Raw genomic sequence first — 19,692 nt, 5'->3', positions numbered from 1 at the left:
TATTATGGTCTAACCAAGTGAAAAATAAACTTTCAACATCTTTCTCTAAATCCAGAGTAATTTAATAAAAAGGCAGCACACCATTTTGCAACTCCTATAGGTAAAGATGACCTGCCATTGCTTCTACCTGGTATCTCCACCTCTGGGCCTGGCTACCACTGAAGAGACCTCAATAAAGGTCGAAACTAGTCTGGGTAGTGGCCCTTCCCTTAATGCATAACATTATACATATATACATGTCCGTAAGGAGATGTGTTTTGCATTATGGGAGATACTGAGATAGGAGTGATGTTAGCTTCCTCCACCTTTGCTGCAAGTTTCCCAGTGTTGTACTATCTTACCCCAGTCCTGAAGATATTTTCAGGTGCAAACTTTGTTTGCTCACACTTGGATAAAGGATTAAACTAAACATCATGGAGTCAGATGATGATTATTATCATCATCTGACTCCATGATGTTTGAATGAAATGAAAAATAAACTTTCAACTCCATGGAGTCGGAGATTCATTGTGAGAGGCACACACTATTTCACACAATGCTCATTCAATGGTACCCTAAACTGATTCAATGTGTCTACACTCACAACACTCAGGCAATGCATTCCACTCACCAACCACTCTCCTCACTCCTCTGCTCACACCCTCCTTATTCAGTTTCCAGTGATGGCTTCTTGTTCTACACCCCCCCCTCTCCAATTCTATGAAAAATCTCTTCCATGTCAACCTGATAACAACTCCTAACTAATTTCTCTGAATCATATCCTCCCCCTTCCTCCTATTCATGAGATTTTGCACTTTACATTCTCTCAATCCCTTCTCATACCCCACATTCAAAAGACCACTGACCACCTTTGTTTATCCTCTCTGGACTCTTTCCAACATATACTCATCACCATGAAAACCCAGCGAAAAATCTGTGCATAATAATCCATATCAGGCCTTATCAATGCTTTATACAATGGCATCTATTTCTGCGTGTCAGGTTCTTCTGCATCATTGTCATTATCTGACGCGACGTCTTCACAACTTGTGCAACGTGGACCATGAATTTCAGATCCTTGTCTACCAACCACTCCCAGATCTCTCATCTCCTCTACCTCCTTTAAAGTTTTTCCACCAAGTGGGAAATGTCAGTTCAATTACCAAATCTAAGGTCTCGGTGAGACCTTAGATTTTTGTTGGCCTGGTTGGCCGAACGGTTAGCGTATCTGCTCTCCAGCCAAAAGGCTGCGGGTTCGAATCCTGCCGTGGGCATGGATATTTGTGATTGTCTGTGGAAGTGCTAGTGGTGGCAGCTGGTAGATGACGTTGGTGTAGTTGCGGTTAGTTGCAGTTGGTGGATTGAGTGGTGGAGACAGAGAGTAGTAGAGTAGGTGCCCTCCCTCGATGAGTCTTTGGACTCCCTGGAGGTGTCACATAATAATAATAATAATAATAAAAATTAAAAATGTCAGTTCAGTTAAAAAACCTTACACTTTGCAACACTGAACTGACAGTTCCACTTACCTGCCCATTCATGCAATCTATTCAAGTCCTCATGTAAGGCCATAACATCTGCTTGACTCCGCATTGCTATCCCCAATTTTGCATCATCTGCAAACAGCTGAATATCACTAGCCAAATTCATCTCAATATCATTTACTTACAAAGTAACAACAATGGTCCCAAAGCTTACTCCCCCCCCCCATGATATACCACTAGTGACCTTTCTCTTTCGGGATAATGCACCTCCCCCATATACAACTTTCTCTTACCTATCTGACAACCAGTCACTGATCCAACTCAGAAATCTGTTATATAATCCCATTCAATTTATTTAACAGTTTGTCATGTGGCAGTGTATCAAAAGCTTTTGCAAAATCGAAGTACATCACTATGTATGCATCTCCCCCCTATCCAAGGTATTCGTCACCTTGTTATAGTACATAAGATACACAGATTGGCCTATAATTTGAAGCTACAGCCTTATCACCACCTTTATGCAGTGGAACAATTTTACCCTCCTTCCACTCCCTCGGAACCTGTGCTGTTGTAAGACTCTTATTAAACTTTGTAAGTATTATAATTTGAAGCTACAGCCTTATCACCACCTTTATGCAGTGGAACAATTTTACCCTCCTTCCACTCCCTCGGAACCTGTGCTGTTGTAAGACTCTTATTAAACAGGCATTCCAATGCAACTGCCAATTCCCTGGAACATTTCCATAAGTTGCATATGTCATCAAATCCTATCGCTTCATTAACATCAAGGTTATTTATTTCCTCAAATACCTCCCGCTCACTCACAATTAAGTCATCTTCTATGTTCTCAACACTTAAGTTCCTCATGATTCCATCCTGATGAGGATGCCACACCGTTAAATTAAATTATCATTGAATACCTCAACAATGTCTTCTGCAGCAGTTACCATTCTACCATTTTCATCCATTAACATCATGATCTTTTTGGTTTTCACTTGTCACATGGAGGCTAACAAAAAGAAACATGAGTGATTCTACTTATGTGAATACAAGCAATGGAAATTAAAGTTTTAAGGATAATGTTGGTGAAAACAAGGAAAGATAACATAAAAATGTGGACACAAGGAATGTTATGGGCCTAGAAGCTTTTCAGACCCACCCTCGTATAAGATACTATTAGGAACAATATATAAACATAACCAATAAGCAATGGATTAAATAAGATAACTGATAATTGGGTTTTTATTGGTCAGAAATTTGATACTAGTAACCAACTAGTTTCACCTTGTTAACTGTGGGTTAGATGAATATACATATAACAGCCTAAAACAAAATGAGCTTAAATTACAAATCAATACATAACTGAAAAATAAAAAATATCAAATTCACAGGAACCGTTACATAATACAAACAGCGGAGCATTTGGTCAGTCGTTGTTAAGCAGGTGCATCCTATAATTAGCTGTGAAATTAAACTCTGATGTGCGGAGAGATCTTATGAGTGATTTCCAGATATCATAAAGGCACCCTGACCAAGGGTTTCTGTTTCAAGGTGTCTTGTGAGTGGATTACTACTGCAGCTTCTTTTATGTTGCAGGAATCATCTTCTATGTATGGCATAATATTTTTTATCCCATTCAATGTTATGGTTAGTGTTGGAAAAATGGAATGCTAAACCAGAACTGTTCCTCTGTTGTTGTTGTTTATGTCTCCAATTTGCTCTTTTTGTTTATTTCTAGACTTCTTGAAGTTTTGTCCAATGTAATTCAGGCCCAAAGAACAAGGAATATTGTAAACTTCAGGGTGTTTATTGAAAGCATTCTTGTCTTTAGGTGAGTGTAACATATTCCGTACTGTCCTAATCAGTTTGAAGGCTACCCGAATGTCATGAGACCTTAGTAGGTTGGAAATTTTTTGTGAAAATATGCCAACAAAAGGAATGGAAATTAAAGTCCTGTGATGAGTGTCCTGGATTTGCTGTGGAGAGAGGTTGGAGAAAAGTATTATTTTTTTCAGATATTCATTCTAGCAAGTTTAGATATTGTGTTTTTATTTACAAATTTCCCAGTGAATAAAGTTATGGCTCTCATAGAAAATCTGTTTCCTCTAGACATCTCCCAACTTTATAAACATTTTTTTTTTGATGTTGAAAGTTTATTTTTCACTTGGTCAGACTATAATAAATTTAGTTTAATCCTTTATCCAAGTGTATGCAAACAAAGTTTGCGCCTGAAAGTATCTTCAGGACTGGGGTAAAGTGGTACAACACCGGGCGACTCCTTGCAAAGGTGGAGCAAGCTACCAACACTTCTATCTCAGTAAAGGTCAAAACTAGTCTGGGTAGTGGCCCTTCCCTTAATGCATAACATTATATATATCTGCAAGGAGATGTGTTTTGCATTATGGGAGATACCGAGATAGAAGTGTGGTAGCTTGCTCCACCTTTGCAAGGAGTTGCCCGGTGTTGTACCACTTTACCCCAGTCCTGAAGATACTTTCAGGTGCAAACTTTGTTTGCATACACTTGGATAAAGGATTAAACTAAATTTATTATAGTCTGACCAAGTGAAAAATAAACTTTCAACATCTTTCTTTAAATCCAGAGTAATTTAATAAAAAGGTGGCACACTGTTTGGCAGCTCCTACAGGAGGAGATGACCTTGCTAATGCTTCTGCCTTGGTATCTCCACTTGGGCCTGGCTCCCACTGAAGAGACCTCAATAAAAGTCGAAACTAGTCTGGGTAGTGGCCTTTCCCTTAATGCATAACATTATACATATCTGCAAGGAGATGTGTTTTGCATTATGGGAGATACTGAGATAGAAGTGTTGGTAGCTTGCTCCACCTCTGCAAGGAGTCGCCCGGTGTTGTACCACTTTACCCCAGTCCTGAAGATACTTTCAGGCACAAACTTTGTTTGCATACACTTGGATAAAGGATTAAACTAAATTTCTTATAAATACTGTTTCAATTCAAATTTCTTCAGATGGAATGGAAAAATCTACAAACAACTTTCAGGCCTTGCGATGGGAAGTCTTCTATCTCCTCCATGTGCAGACTTATTTATGGAAAATTTCGAAAATGACATCTTATTACATACGGATCCTAAATCAGTGTGATGGAGATATGTTGATGACATATTTATAATATGGAATCACAGTGTGGTGGAGCTATATGATTTTCTAACTTCCATAAACTCATTTCACCATAAAATCAAGTTCACCTTAGAACTTGAAAATGAAGGGAAATTACCTTTTGTGGACATATTAATTACAAAACAAATGGGCAAAAGCATTTGTCCTAATGAATACCACAAGCTGACCCACACAGGTCATTACCTGCATTTTGTCTTTATGCCATATTTCACAGAAATTAAGCATTATATATATGCTGAAGAACAGGGAGATCTCTGTTATAAGAGATGAAAGAATATTAATAGAAGAATTAGATTTTATTCTCCAAATATTAACAAACAATGGATATCCAAAAAAATAACAAAAATAATACTTTTCTCCAACCTCTCTCCACAGCAAATCCAGGACACTCGTCACAGGACTTTAATTTCCATTCCTTTTGTTGGCATACTTTCACAAAAAACTGCCAACCTCCTAAGGTCTCATGACATTCAGGTAGCCTTCTAACTGATTAGGACAATATGGAATATGTTACGCTCACCTAAAGACCAGAATTCTTTTAATAAACACCCTGGAGTTTATAACATTCCTTGTTCTTGTGGCCTGAATTACATCTGACAAACTTCAAGAAGTCTAGAAAAAAAAAAAAAAGCACATTGGAGATGTAAACAAGTTTTCCCACCAAGTGTATACTTTGTATCCCATTGTTGCTTACCAAATTTCAAAATCTTACGCTTTGCAACATTGAACTGACAGTTCCACTTACCTGCCTACTCATGCAATCTATTCAAGTCCTTCTGAAAGGCCACGACATCTCCTTGACTCTGTATTGATCTCCCCAATTTTGCATTATGCAAACAGTTGCATATCACCAGTTAAACCCATCGCAATACCATGAATATACAAATTGAACAATGGTCCCAAAAGTGACCCTCCTAATGACAAGAAAAATTATGACAGAGGTTTATAATTTTCCTTTAAAAGTTTCAAAGTGCAGACAATACATGCATCACATATTGCAGCAAAATCACCTGATCAAATTGATGTATTGATTCATAATTTAAGCTGTTACATGTATATTCATCTAACCCAGAAGAAACCACCAGTTAACATGGCGAAACTAGTCGGTTACTAGTTGTATCAAATTTCGGACCAATAAAAACTCAATTTTCAGTTATCATATTTAAGTATTTAGTGATCAAAAATAACATTGATCAAGCAATGGATTGCAAAGTCTTGTTATATAAACCTGCATTCTAAATTAGTGTGTTTCACAGCAATTTAGAATGAGGATTTCACAGCCATGTTCTTTAAAGTGTATCAAATTTGAAAGATTTGTGTGAAGATTTGTGTACTGTTCCAAAAGCTGCTGTGGCTAGTAGAAATTCAATGTTTTGCAAGACCAGATTTCTCACATTGCAGAAAATGAATAGATGTAATCCATATTATCTGATCGCTGAATGTCTATAGCATGGTATGTCTGAAATACAAGACTGCAGAATCAAAGAATCTGGTTATTTTGCAAGAGAGCTAAGAGAAGAAATTTATTTACTAAAAGGAGATAAAAAATTTTGCTTACTGGCTTAGAAATTTGATTTCCAACCTAAAAAAGTTGGAAATTATCTATTCTCATAAGCATGTGCCTTCTGAGTAAGGGTCTTGACAAGTCTGAACTTCTGTGAAGGACAACTGCATTGAATCCTGCAGAATATATACTCCATATCTCCCAATAAACATAAGCTCCTTATAGTTGTCAGTAGTAGTAATATTTCTGAATCTCCATGACCTCATCACTTGAGGCTAAAACTCTTTAGACCACAACACATATTATTCTTTTGCTTAAATACATTTAGAATTTGTGCACTCACCACTCACCCTACAAATGCATTATACTCATTTACTATTCTTTATGCAAAAATTCTACTTCTTCCTTCCATGACCCTTATACAGCTTCCAGCTATGACCTCTCATTTTCCCACCAGCTATCAGAAAGATATAGCTGCACATAACTGATTGGGCTCTTCTCACCACCTATGTCAGAATCATATTTGCTTATGTTCTCCTATCTATCAAGCTTTGCAAGGCACAATCCCTCAATATTTCCTTCTACTCATTGTCCCAGTCACTCATCTCTGGACTTCTGTTCTTTTATCAAAAAATATCAAGATTACTAGATGTATGCATAGAAATTCAGATTTTACCAGATAAATCCTCACTGAGTGGTACTATCACTTTTATATCTCTACTTTTCAATGGCCTTCACATTATTAGCAGTAATCCTCTGCTAACTTTTATAACTTTTGCAATGTGTCCCCTGAATTTAACACCTTATCCATCAATGCCCCAAGATCCCTCAGAAGAAAGCTGGCATGGTTGGCAGAGTGGACAGCACACCCACTCTCCAACCAACAGGTCATGGGTTCAAATACCTCTACTATCCATGCCAATAGAGGTATTTGAAGCTCAATCGGCATGGATGTTTAAAACTTAAACCTCTCAAAGCCTGCAGCTCTGGCTGAGCTGTATAACTCCTTGAGTTTATAAGGCTTGTCTTTTTATTAAAGAAAAAATAAAGTACTGTATTTACTAGAATATAACTTGTCCTTGCATATATCTCACATCCCCTGATTTTACTTTACGAAAAATGAAATTAAAAAGTTTACCTCACACGCAAAAATTTTAAGCAGTGATGCACAATCATGCTTACAATTACTGCATAACTCCAGGAGATGGAAGAAAGTTGCCTCATTGTGTAATATTCAAAAGGAAAACAATGCTGAAGGGGAAATTTCCTTCTGGAATTCATCTAAGAGTTGAAGAAAAAGAGTGGATGGATATTACAATGGTTCAAGATTGGATTAGAACAGTTTGAAACCACTCTTGAGACCAGAAGTAGTGATAGCGAATAACAGATTCTTGGTAGGTCATACCCATTTTCTGTTTTAAATCTTGGTAATCTTATGATTCCAAAATGATAACAGGACAGGAAATAATGAAACTGTTTGTTTTAATTTAATTACAGTAGCATTATTGCTAAAGATTCAGATATATCGTGCATGAAGGTGAGCAGCTGATCGTGTAAATAATGTTGATAATTAAAATTTAAATGCATTCATTTTATAAATAACCTGAGCAATTATAAATTATAATAAATACTGAGAATTATAAATGTTAATTTAGTTTTTTCCCTGAAACTCTTTACTTTCCAAAATTTTCTGCATATATCTCGCACCACAATTTAACTTTAATCCTCTCATACATAAGGGCCTCATATGAGGACACATATATTTTTCCCTCATAATAATTATTCATAATTTAGTGCTACTGTATGCATATAGTTCTCATCTGGAGAGAGGAACCTAAGTTGTGTTGTTTCCTAAGAGGAACCTAAGTTGTGTGGTTTCTAAGAACCTAAGTTGTGTGGTTTCTAAGAACCTAAGGTTCTTAGAAACCACACCAGATGGCAGGAGTTTCAACAGAGTTACAGGAATACCAATTTCTCTGCAGTGTATGGCAAAGGAGGAAGTATCAAGGAGGAAGTGAAAAGCTGCTGTTTTGTTGATTTGAATTTGGTGATTTTGTGAGTCTTCTGGAAAGGTTAGTATAGTTTTATATATTGAGGATGAAGTGTGAATATTTAATTTGTTCATGTTTATTACCATATTCATAAAACGAACTTGAAAACAACCTGTCCTCACATGAGGACAATATTTTGTAAGGTAATCTATGCGGCAAATAGTTTGAGGTTAGAAAGTTCTTGTACAATATTTTTATAATTTTATTTATTTTATTTTTGCAAACATAAATGAATTGTAAGTGTGTTAATTGGCATTATCATCTCTTTTACCAAAAGAGATGATAACCAAAAGCCAGGTATATCAGGCATAAAAAAGGCCTATTACCACAAGAGTTTGGAGCTGGTTTGGAGCTGAGTGATTCTGATGATGATCCTACATACCAGCAGCCACAAAATGATCCTACAGACAACTCAAGTGAAGACAGTGATGTGTGTCCTTCCCCTGTTGGTCAGATTCACAACGTTCAAAGTCCAGCTAGTGTGCAAAATACAGCTGTTGCTGGTCATATGCCTTCGCAGAGACAACCAGTGTGGTTTAGTTAATGCCAATTAGCTAATGCCAATCGTTGCAGATATCTACACTGCAAGAGTAAAACAAGATACATCTATGGTAGATATGAGGTTCCAATCTGTCCAGAATGTTTTCAGTCTTTCCATACAAAATGAGGCAAAGAGAATGACACTGTTCTTGATTTACATAGCTCTATTGCAAATTCTAATTGTTTACACTTTTTTTATATGTACTAAGTAATCCAAATTTTGATCACTCATGTCAGCAAAATATAAATTGTTTATAATCTGTTTTGTCATATACTTGTAATGTCTTTCAATGAAAATAAATTCCATAGTCTAAGTCGTTTTCCATACAAATGTCTGCAGTCTGTTGGTGCATGATGTTCTCAGATGATTTTCATTTTTTACATGTACAGGACATAACTTTAGCAAAATTAATGAATTCATGGTAATACTGTAAGATTAAATGGTACTATATCATGCCATTATAATTTATTATTATTATTATTACTATTATCCAAGATCCCCATGGAGTCAAAGACTCATCTAGGAGCTCCTTTTATCAAACACACAACTCATCATACCATGCTTTAAACACACTCAAATTCTCTGCAGACAACACACTCTCAGGCAAGGCATCCCAATCATTCACAACTCTGCATGAAAAAAACCTGCTTCTTATTCCCCTACGAACTCACACCCTCCTTATACAGCTTCCAGGGATGACCTCTGGTTCTCCCCTAATCTCCCAATATTTTCTGTAGAACCTCTCCAGCATTGATCCTATAACAACCTCTTAATAACTTGTAGGTCTCTATCATATCTCCCCCTCTTCCTCCTATCCACCAGACTCTGCAAGTTGCATCTTCTCAATCTTTCCTCATACTCGACATTCCAGAGGTTAGAAACTACCTTAGTCAGTCATCTCTGGACCCTTTCCAACATCTTTTCAACCTTCTGAAAGCCAGGTGACCAAATCTGGGCACAATAGTTCATGTGTAGCCTAATCAAAGCCTTATACAATGGAACAAGAATCTCCCTACTTCTACAAGTCAGTGTCCTCCAAATCATTCCCAGAAGCCTTTGAGTTGTCTTCACAGTTTCGGCCATGTGTCCCCTAAATTTCAGATCCTTATCCACTATCACCCCCAGATCGCTTATTTCCTCTACTTCTGACAATATATCCCCACCAAGTATAAATTCTGCATCCCATTTTTGTTTTCCAAATTTGAAACCTTACATTTTGTAACATTGAACTTGCATCCCCATTCCCATGCCCAATCACTCAATTTATTCAAGTCTTTTTGTAAGGCCACAACATCTTCTCTACTCTTCATGGTTCGTCCCAACTTTGCATCATCTGCAAACAACTGAATATCTCTATCCAAATCTCACCAATATCATTAATATACAAGTTAAACAGCAATGGCCCTAAAATAGAACGCTGAGTCACACCATTAGTAACTTTCCTTTTCCTGGATATCGCTCTGCCATACACACCTTGTTGATACCTATCAGATAGCCAGTCTCCAATCCAATGCACCAATCTAATATCCAATTTCATCCACTCCAATTGGACTATCAACTTATCATGCAGTAATCTATCAAAATCTAAGTATATTACTGTATATCCTTCTCCTCTGTCCATGGAAGCAGTCACCTTATTGTAATAAGTAGATTACTAAAACATGACCTCCCTTTAGTAAATCCATGCTGTCCATGAAAGATAATACCATTCCTGTCAACCCAATTCTGAATCCTAGCTTTCACAAGCTTCTCTAACAACTTAACTACAACACCTGACATATAGATAGGTCTATAGTTTGATGCTTGAGTTCTATCACCTCCTTTATGAAGTGGCACAATCTTGCCCTCTTCAGGAACTTGACCCAGTGCAAGATTCATATTAAAAAAAAATATGTCAAGGCCAGCATCAATTCCCTGCACATTCCTTCAGAATACGAGGTGATATATTATCATGTCCCACAGCCTTATTTACATCTAGTTTGCTGAACTCCCCATACACCTTTTATAAAATTATAAATGAATATAAAAATTCATGCATGAGAGGGTTAATTTTGGAGAAGAAAAGTGTGAGTTATATTTGAGTAAATACAGTACAATATATGTAGAGCGGAGAGGAATGAGAGGTTATCCCTGGAACTTGTATAAAGGCATAGTGAAGAGGAAAATGAGGAGTAGATTTTTTTTTTTTTTTCATGATGAATGTTGGCTAAGTAGAATGCATTGTTGATGTGTGTCAAAGGCTAGAAGTGTGAACAAGTGTAAGGTTCAATATGACAGTTATGTTTCTGGCTAAGTGAGACTTCCATGGTGAGTGTTGACTCCATAATGTCAATGATAATAATGAAGTACACCTCATTTCATCTCCTCCGACTGAAAGTACATGACAAACTGAACTGATATCCCCATTTATTTACCTGTTTGAGTACTAATCTATTCAATTCCAATAACAACATCACACCAGAGCTTTCTGTCATTATTTTCCCCACTTTAGCATCAAACTATGAACTACATTATCGATATATAAGTTAAATAACATCAACTCCAGAACAGAGCTGTGGGTATGCTTGGCACTCTGCTCTTTCAAGACATTGTACTTCCATATACAATGTGCTGGCTTTTATCAGTCATGTTACCAGTTCATTATTCATTCCTATCTCAAACACTCAACTAGGAATCAGGATGGAAAATCCCTTCAATTTCAAGACTATCATGCAGTATTTTAAAAAATGTCCTAGAGAAATCAATGTAAAAAAAAAAAGTACGCTATCCAATAGCAATATAAAAATTACAGACATTGTTTGGAAAAAAGTCAACGGACATCCCCATGCACAAGATGCATTGTGCCATGTAATGAGTCATGTGATTGTAGCAGGTATAAATTGATGTTCCCAAGTAAGTACAACTGTGTCTGGGTGAAATAGCAGCAAGAAAGGAACTGACAGAGTTTGAAAGATGCTTTGTGATAGAATGTCATGTTGCAGGTCTATTTGTCTGGCAAATTATTGACAAATTGGGCCATCCCAGGTCAACAATCAGTGATACAATACTAAGATGAAAGTGCAGGGCATCAGGTTGTCCACTGTGGGTGCAAGTGCTACCCATTCTGGACAACCCACCACACTCACTGAATGTAACCGTAAGGTAACTACAAAGGATAATATGTAAAAACAGTCATTTGTTGGCTGGAATTTAATGCGGAGTTCCAGCCACTGCCTGAAGCATAAATCTGCACAAAAACATTTAAAATCAAGGATCACAACATTGGTTTCCATGGTAGAACTGCAATAGGCAAGCCCTACATTACCTGAACCAGAATGTAGCATCATCTTCAGTGGTGCAAAGAGTGTGTACAGTGGGACGTGGAAGCTTGGAAAGCATGTTATGGAGCAACAAATCATGCTACACCTTCTACTGAGCAGACGGACAGGTATGTGTGGCAGATGCCTGGTGAATGTCTCTTACCAGAGTGCATAATCCCAGCTATGAAATTCAGAGGTGGCATTGTGAGGGAATAATCCTGTTTTCCCTGATTTTGTCTTGAACTTCTATTTGTGGTACCATGAATATTGAACTCCAAGAGGTATCTGAACATTCTGGACAATGCAATGCTTTCTACTTAGTGGTAGAAAGCACTGAACTGATCATTGTCTCTTTCAGCAAGACAAATGCTACTATTTCACATCGTGTCATAAGGCTGCAGCTTTAACTGCATAGTTTGTGGACACATATGTCACCACACTCAACAGGCCTCCACAAAACCCTGATCTCAACTCTCCTATTGAACATCTGTGAGATGAACTGGAGCGTCAGGTGAGATCAAGCGACATCTGCCCCACCACAGTCAGGGATCTCCTTACATGCCTACAGGAAGAACAGTCCAAAATTCCAATGGATCACTATCATACGCTTGTGAAAAGTATACCCCATAAAACTGCTGCAGTCGTTGCGGTGAAAGGAGGTACTACATTTTATTAAGTGCCATGGCTGTTTGTTCCTCACACTATGGTGTCCGTTGACTTCTTTCCAAGCAGTATGTATAAAGATGTATATTAAATTCTATACTGTGATCTCATGTGAATCTTTAACCATCCTCTTCAAAATGCCTTTATTCCCATGTGTGATACACAAACTGGCCCATCCTTTATCACCACTGATTTGGATGCTCCCTTATTCAGTGACACTAATTTTTCTTTCACTCATCAGGAAGGCCTGTTTCTGTTGCCAGACTTGTTTTGTTCAACCAAGTCAAAGCCATACCACCTTTGTACAATGCCTTGATACATGTGCAATATCCAGTTCAGTCTCACAACCTTATTAACATCAAGCTTATTTAAAATTAAAGGCTTCACTTACATGAACTGCCTGTCTCTGCTCTTTCTTTCCAAATGTATTCAGCGCTACTTCTAACAAACTTCCCCAAACATCAAATACACTGACAAAATACTCACTATGCATTGAGATCAGTGTTCTGTGAAGGCCAGTCGAGTGTGGTAACGTATGTGTCCACAAACTATACAGTTAAAGCTGCAGCCAGACATGATGCATTGTCTTGCTAAAAGAAAATGATCAGTTCAGTAGAAATGCCATGAAGTAGAAAGCATTGCACTGTCCAGAATGTTCAGATACCTCCGAGTTCAATATTCAATGCACAAGAAATAGAGGTCCCAGGCCAAATCAGGGAAAACAAGACCATACCATCACACTGCCACCTCCGAATTTCATAGTTGGGGTTATACATTCTGGTAAAGACAATTGCCAAGCATTCATCACACATAGCTGTCCGTCTGATCGGTAGACATTTCAGACTGAACATTTCAATTATACGTTCAGTGGATTTAAATCTCTTGATTCTATCTATGATGCAAATATTGTTGTTGAAAGTTTTTCCACTTTATTATACCATAAATTAAAGATGCCAAGAAATTATATTCTTGGTTTAATCCATCATCCAAGTGTAAGCATGCAAAGTTTGTGCATGAAGTAACTTCATAACTGGACAACTCGTATAGGAGGCTAATGACATCACATTACTTGCCTTAGTATTCCATAATGTAAAGTACATATCCTTATGGACATGTATAATGCTATGCATTATGGGATACTAAGCCAAGTAATGCAACTTCATCAGCATCTATTTATGAGTTACCCAGTTGTAAAGTTACTCCATGCAATTGCTTACACTCAGATAAAAAATAAACCAAGAATACAATTTCTTAGAATCTTTAATTTATAGTATAACCAAGTGGATAAACTTTCTACATCTATCTCTAATCCAGAGTATTTTAGTAATAAGGTGTTACACCTTTTGGCTAATTGCTCATGGAAATATGACTTTTGGTACTTCAATCTTGGTGAAGACATGTCCACCAATCAAGACATCTGTGACTCCTATCAAAAAAAATTGAAAAAATCTGTTAGAAGACAATAGTACTGTGGGAAATTATAACTCTTGGAACATTAATGGCTTTCCTGTTCAAATCCAAGATGGACTTGACAGGCCTGTTACAGTATTTGAAGTTACCACAGCCTTTAAACATTGCCAGACAAGAAAATCCCCAGGACCTGATGGTCTATGGATAGAGCTTCACCACGAGGCCTTGGATTTTATTCTTCCCATTCTAGTTATACTATTTAATTCTTTCCTGACGAGAGAAGAATTAAATAGTAAGGACACATACCAAGTGAATTTGTAGTTAGCCATACCATCCTCATTCCAAAACCTAATAGAGATCACACCCTAATCAACATATAGAGATCTATTTTTCTATATAATTAAAAGCACACAGGTGTATGACATTCCAGGCCAGGCAGTAGAATTTAATCTGTTTCTGCTATGTGATCTAATCTGCTTAGTTAATACGAAAAAGCAGTATATGGCAGTGATATCAGTAAACCTTACTCAAGCATTTCATTATGTCTGGCATCCCTTTCTGTTCCAGATCCTCCAGCAAATTGGTGTAGTAAAAAGCTGATATCCATTATGAAAGGCTTGGAATCTTTAATTTATAGTATTAAAGCCAATTCTACTAAGCCCAAGCCAATTCAACCAGTTGAATTGGCTTAGGCTTAGTTGAAGCATGAGTTCCTGTTAGACCCTCATCAAAATTCGAAAAGGAGTTGAGCACAGTTGCCCTCTTAGTCCATTGTTCTTTGCATTGGTTCTTAAACATTTCTTATAGGAATGTCAACAATACAAGTGCTGTGCAAGGAATAACAGTTCCTTCAACTAAGAAGGAAAAACCAGGTATTAACATAATGCTGATGATGTAGTGGGCACATTGAAGGATAATGATTCCATATATATCTTACTTTGGTGTTTTGGAAAAATTCAGCACGATCAGTAGATTGTTAACAATCTACTGATCTTGTTGAATAACGATCTTAAAAGACAAAATTAAGTTTTTGGAAAGTAGAATCTTGGATTCGTTCCTTTTGGACTAACCCGTAAGAGAGAGAACACCTCATTATACTTGGAATTCCCATCTCCACTTGCCCAATATTACCAGTTCAAGAACTTATATACGAGAACTTTGAAACCTTAGAAGTCTGGAAAACAGGGCCACTTTTCTTTTCATCTAGAGTCATATTACTCAAAACCATCATCTTTCCTGCTCAGATGTACATAATAAATATTACAGACATCACAGAAGATGAAGAAAAGCAATTATATAGTAAGTCTGTGCAATTAGGCTTGTGCAATTGAAGTCTGTGCAATTGAAGCATAGAGGAGTTGGGCTTCCAGCCTTAAATTCTGCTATTTAAGTAATACAGATTCAAAATCCATAAAATATTGCAGACCAATCACACATGTGCAGACCTTCTCCTGTTGAGGTGGTTCCAAGACTGCTGTAGTAAATTACCGACCGATTAGCATATCAGGAATCATTGTCAAGGTCTTAGAGAAAATAGTCAAGAGGAAAATACAAGATTGGATAGAAGAAAATGGGATACTGTATCGGGGACAGCATGGTTTTGTGAAGGGTAGGTCATGCCTCAGTAACTTGCTCACGTATTATAACACAGTGACGGCTGAACTGGATAAGGGTAATGGGTTTACGGTGATTCTACTGGACCTTGCCAAGGCCTTTGACAGGATTCCACATGGAATTCTAATCAGTAAATTGCAGCATATGGGGATGGACATAGGGTTGGTGAGATGGATAGGAGGGTGGTTGACGGAGAGATATCAGAGAGTGGTTTACTCGGGAGTAGAGTCCACAAGACGGCCTGTGACTAGTGGTGTGCCACAAGGATCTGTTCTTGGACCACTGCTGTTTAATTTGTTCATAAATGATATAGGAAATGATCTGAGAGGAACAATTCATTTGTTTGCGGATGATGCGAAGTTGGGTAGGGCAATAGTGAATGCAGATGACGTCAAAATTTTGCAGGATGATTTGGATAGATTGGAGGTCTGGGCTAAGGAGAATGGATGTCAGTTTAATGTGGCAAAATGTAAGGTTATGCATTTTGGGGTGAAAAGATTGGCGGCAGTTTACTGCATTGGTGGAACCGTGCTCCAGGAAATTGATGAGGCACAAGATTTAGGAGTGTTGGTAGATAAGGAATTGAAATTTAGGGGACACATTGCAAAAGTGACCAAAACAGCTCATCAAATCACTTGGTTGCTGAAGAATACGATGACAAGCAGAGACAAGCAGGTTATTATTCCTCTGTATCGAGCCTTGATAAGACCCCATCTAGACTACTGTGCTCAGATTTGGTCACCTAGGTTTCTTCTTGATGGGGAGGAGGTGGAGAGGATCCAGAGGCGAGTGACCAAGATGATAGCAGGTCTGTGGAATGAACCGTATGAGAACAGGTTGAGGATTTGTGGGTTGCAAAAATTGGTTGATAGGCGGAGGAGGGGAGATATGATTGAGACATTCAAATTACTGAAGGGTTTCTATAAAATTAATTCAGAAGATATTTTTGAGAACAGGGCTGGTTGTGGGAGGACTAGGGGACATCCATGGAAACTGGGCAAAAGTGTGGTTAGTAAAGGATGTTAGATCTGGGTTCTTTACTTTTAGAGTAGTGAATGAGTGGAATGCGCTCCCTGAGTCTGTGGTGGATGCTGTGACAGTGAATGAGTTTAAGGCGAGGTATGATAGATACTGTATGAATGTCAAATAGTTGTGATGAATATGATTTGGGGCCTCCCTCGATGAGTCCAATGACTCCCTGGAGTTGCCCGTAATAATAGTAATAGTAATTTTTTTGGTCCAGCCAATACCAAGAAGTTAAAAAGGAATTTCTTCAACTATCAAAGAAGCATAGAGGATTTGGGCTTCCAGCCTTAAATTCTGCTATTTAAGTAATACAGATTCAAAATCCATAAAATATTGCAGACCAATCACACATGTGCAGACCTTCTCCTGTATGACCTGGTTTCACATCTTCCCCTATTTAGAGTAAATCATTATAAAGGTCCAAAAGCTGAGATTGTTTCTGAACATGACAACACTCTGTGCTTAACTCTAAGACTGCTAGAGTGTTAACAGAAAGAATGTCACTCTAGCAGTGACATTCTTTCCATTAAAAAAAAAAGTAAAATTTGGTATAAAGGAATCTTTAATCTCTTTTACCACAAGCTTCCAGTTGAGTACTCACAACAGCAGTTTGTTTCATAACTTACTGAAGTTCCAAAGATACCTTAACAGGAAAGATCTTGCTTGGAGAATTGCATATGGTCACTTTCCAGTCAATACCATCAAACGAAGGTACTTTAACATCAGAGATCTAATCTGTGACATCTGTTACTGATTGGAAACAGTAGAACATGCATTCTACAGATGCCCTGCATATTTGGAACAGATTTTATAATGTGTTGGGCATTCCATTACTTACAACAGAATAGGTTATTTTATTTGCAAGTATCCACCCACCTGTCAGCAATGGGAAGAGAATTTTGATTTTTATAATTAATGAATTAAAATACCATTTATGGAAGATTAAAAAGAAACATAGATTTAAAAATTTTAAAAGGCAATTAAGAGGGGTGAAAGGGTGGATGAGATGATTGTGATGGTAGGAACAAATGACTTGAGAGGTAATGTAAATTGGGCAGTGAGAGATATGAGATTCTTGCTTGAGGTTGTACAAAAGGTTGGACGCAGAGAGGAATGATAGTGTGCATGTTGAATAGGTATGAATGTCACGAGCTGAGTAGAAGAGCACAAATATTGAATAAACATAATCTGTAGAATGTGTCAGAAGAGAGGATTGGAATATGTGGATGCTTGGAGGGCGTTTCAGGACAGAAAGAAATTGTGCACGAGAGACCGTTTGCATTTAAATGAGGAAGGACATAGGCATCTGGAGAGATTGCTGTTCTGAACGAGTCGGTGTCTCAATGCAGGAAAACTAGAATCCCGGGGTGGATGGTAGCAGGGGTGGTCTCTTGAGGGAATGGGTACTTGGGAGAAGGGGGGGGGGTCGACATCAGGTAACACTGAACACAGTGGAGTCTGGAGGAGATAATGTTGGATATAAAAACAGTGGCATTTTTATGCTTTACACTAATGCCAGGAGTATCTGGAATAAAGGAGAGGAATTGGTGGCACTGATAGCATCAGCCTGGCCAAAGATTATTAGACTCACAGAGATGTGGTTGACAGAAGAGGATATAATAACAGGAATAGAAGTAGCAGGATACAGCATAAGTTGTCATATTATAAGTCGTCACTTATAATAGACATAAGTGACGACTTATGTCCTCTACGAGTGGAGGCTTTGGAAGGAAGTGGCACTAATGATTTTGAAAGCATATGGTGTGAAGTAGAGGTGGGCAAGACAGGATAATTAGTGGGGTGTTGCCACAGACCAAGGAGCACAGAGGGAGGGGACCAGGAGATATTTAGACAGTTGAGTGTGGCAAGTGCAAGAAGAATGATTGTTATGGGAGATTTTAACTACAGCAGTATAAATTGGGGAGAGGAAGATGCACGTAGCAATAAGGGAATGGAATTTCTAGAATTCTTGAGGGACAAATGTCTTAGGCAGCATGTAATAGAGGGAGCAAGAGGTTCAAGAGTTTTGGATTTGGTCATAGCATCAGAAGAGTTAATAATAATTGAGATGACATCTCTGCCACCAGTTGGAGAGAGTGACCATGTGGTTTTGACTTGGAAGATAAACAGGCATGCAGGAGTATCAAAGAGATGGGAACATATGTGAAATTATAAACCAGATGATTATAATAGTCTATAGACATCAACTTGGGGAAGTTTCGTGGAGGAAGGAATTCAAAGGCTGGGATATCATTAGTGCTTGGGAAATTGTGAAGGAACATTTGTTAGCAGCAATAGTGCACTGTATTCCACAAGTGAAGAAGAGGACAAAATTTGGAGTAAAGTGGATGACAAACAATATTAAACAGGAAATGCATGTGAAGAAGCTATGGAAGAGATATAGGGAGACAGGTGAAGAGCAGATGCATGACGAATATAAGACACAGGCCTAGTATGGTAAGGAGGGCAAAACTGGAATATCAGAAGAGATTGGCCCTAAGATCCAAAGAAAATCCTAGGGAATTTTTTCAGCAATGTGGCCAGTAGGAGGAGAAATAATTGTGGAAGAATGACACTGTGGGATAAAATGAGAATAGTGTGACTGATCCAGAGGACATAGCGGAATTGTTCAATGAATACTTCATTGGTGTATTTCATCCTGGAGGGATAAATTTTAATACTAGAGGGATAGGGCAGGTTCGAGGTTTAGAGGTGCAGGAGGAGAGTGTGTTTCAAATACTGAGTACTCTGGATGTCAGTAAAGCTGTAGGACTGGATGGTATTTCACCACAAGTTTTGAGAGATTGTGCTAAAGAACTGACAGCTCCTTTGACCTGGCTTTTCAATGAAAGTCTGGCTACAGGAAAGGTGCCCAGAGAATGGAAGGAAGGTAAGATAGTGCCATTGCATAAGGGTGGTAGCAGACTTGAAGTGTCTAATTATAGGCCAGTTTTGTGTGTCATTGGTAGT

At 37.9% G+C, this 19,692-nt stretch overlaps 1 protein-coding gene across 3 annotated transcripts in view; it reads right to left on the bottom strand.

The window, feature by feature from the left end:
- LOC150099775 (mitochondrial amidoxime reducing component 2-like) overlaps positions 1 to 19,692 on the bottom strand; it is a 229,233-nt gene that overhangs the window by 57,556 nt on the left and 151,985 nt on the right. The gene's annotated exons all lie outside the window — the stretch shown is intronic.

This window comes from Typopeltis vanoorti, chromosome 14, assembly GCF_054136105.1.
Source record: "Typopeltis vanoorti isolate ZY-2024b chromosome 14, IOZ_Tvanoo_1.0, whole genome shotgun sequence".
Classification (NCBI taxonomy): domain Eukaryota; kingdom Metazoa; phylum Arthropoda; class Arachnida; order Uropygi; family Thelyphonidae; genus Typopeltis; species Typopeltis vanoorti.
Note: the sequence above shows the minus strand (reverse complement) of the source record. Positions and strands in the feature narration are given on the sequence as shown.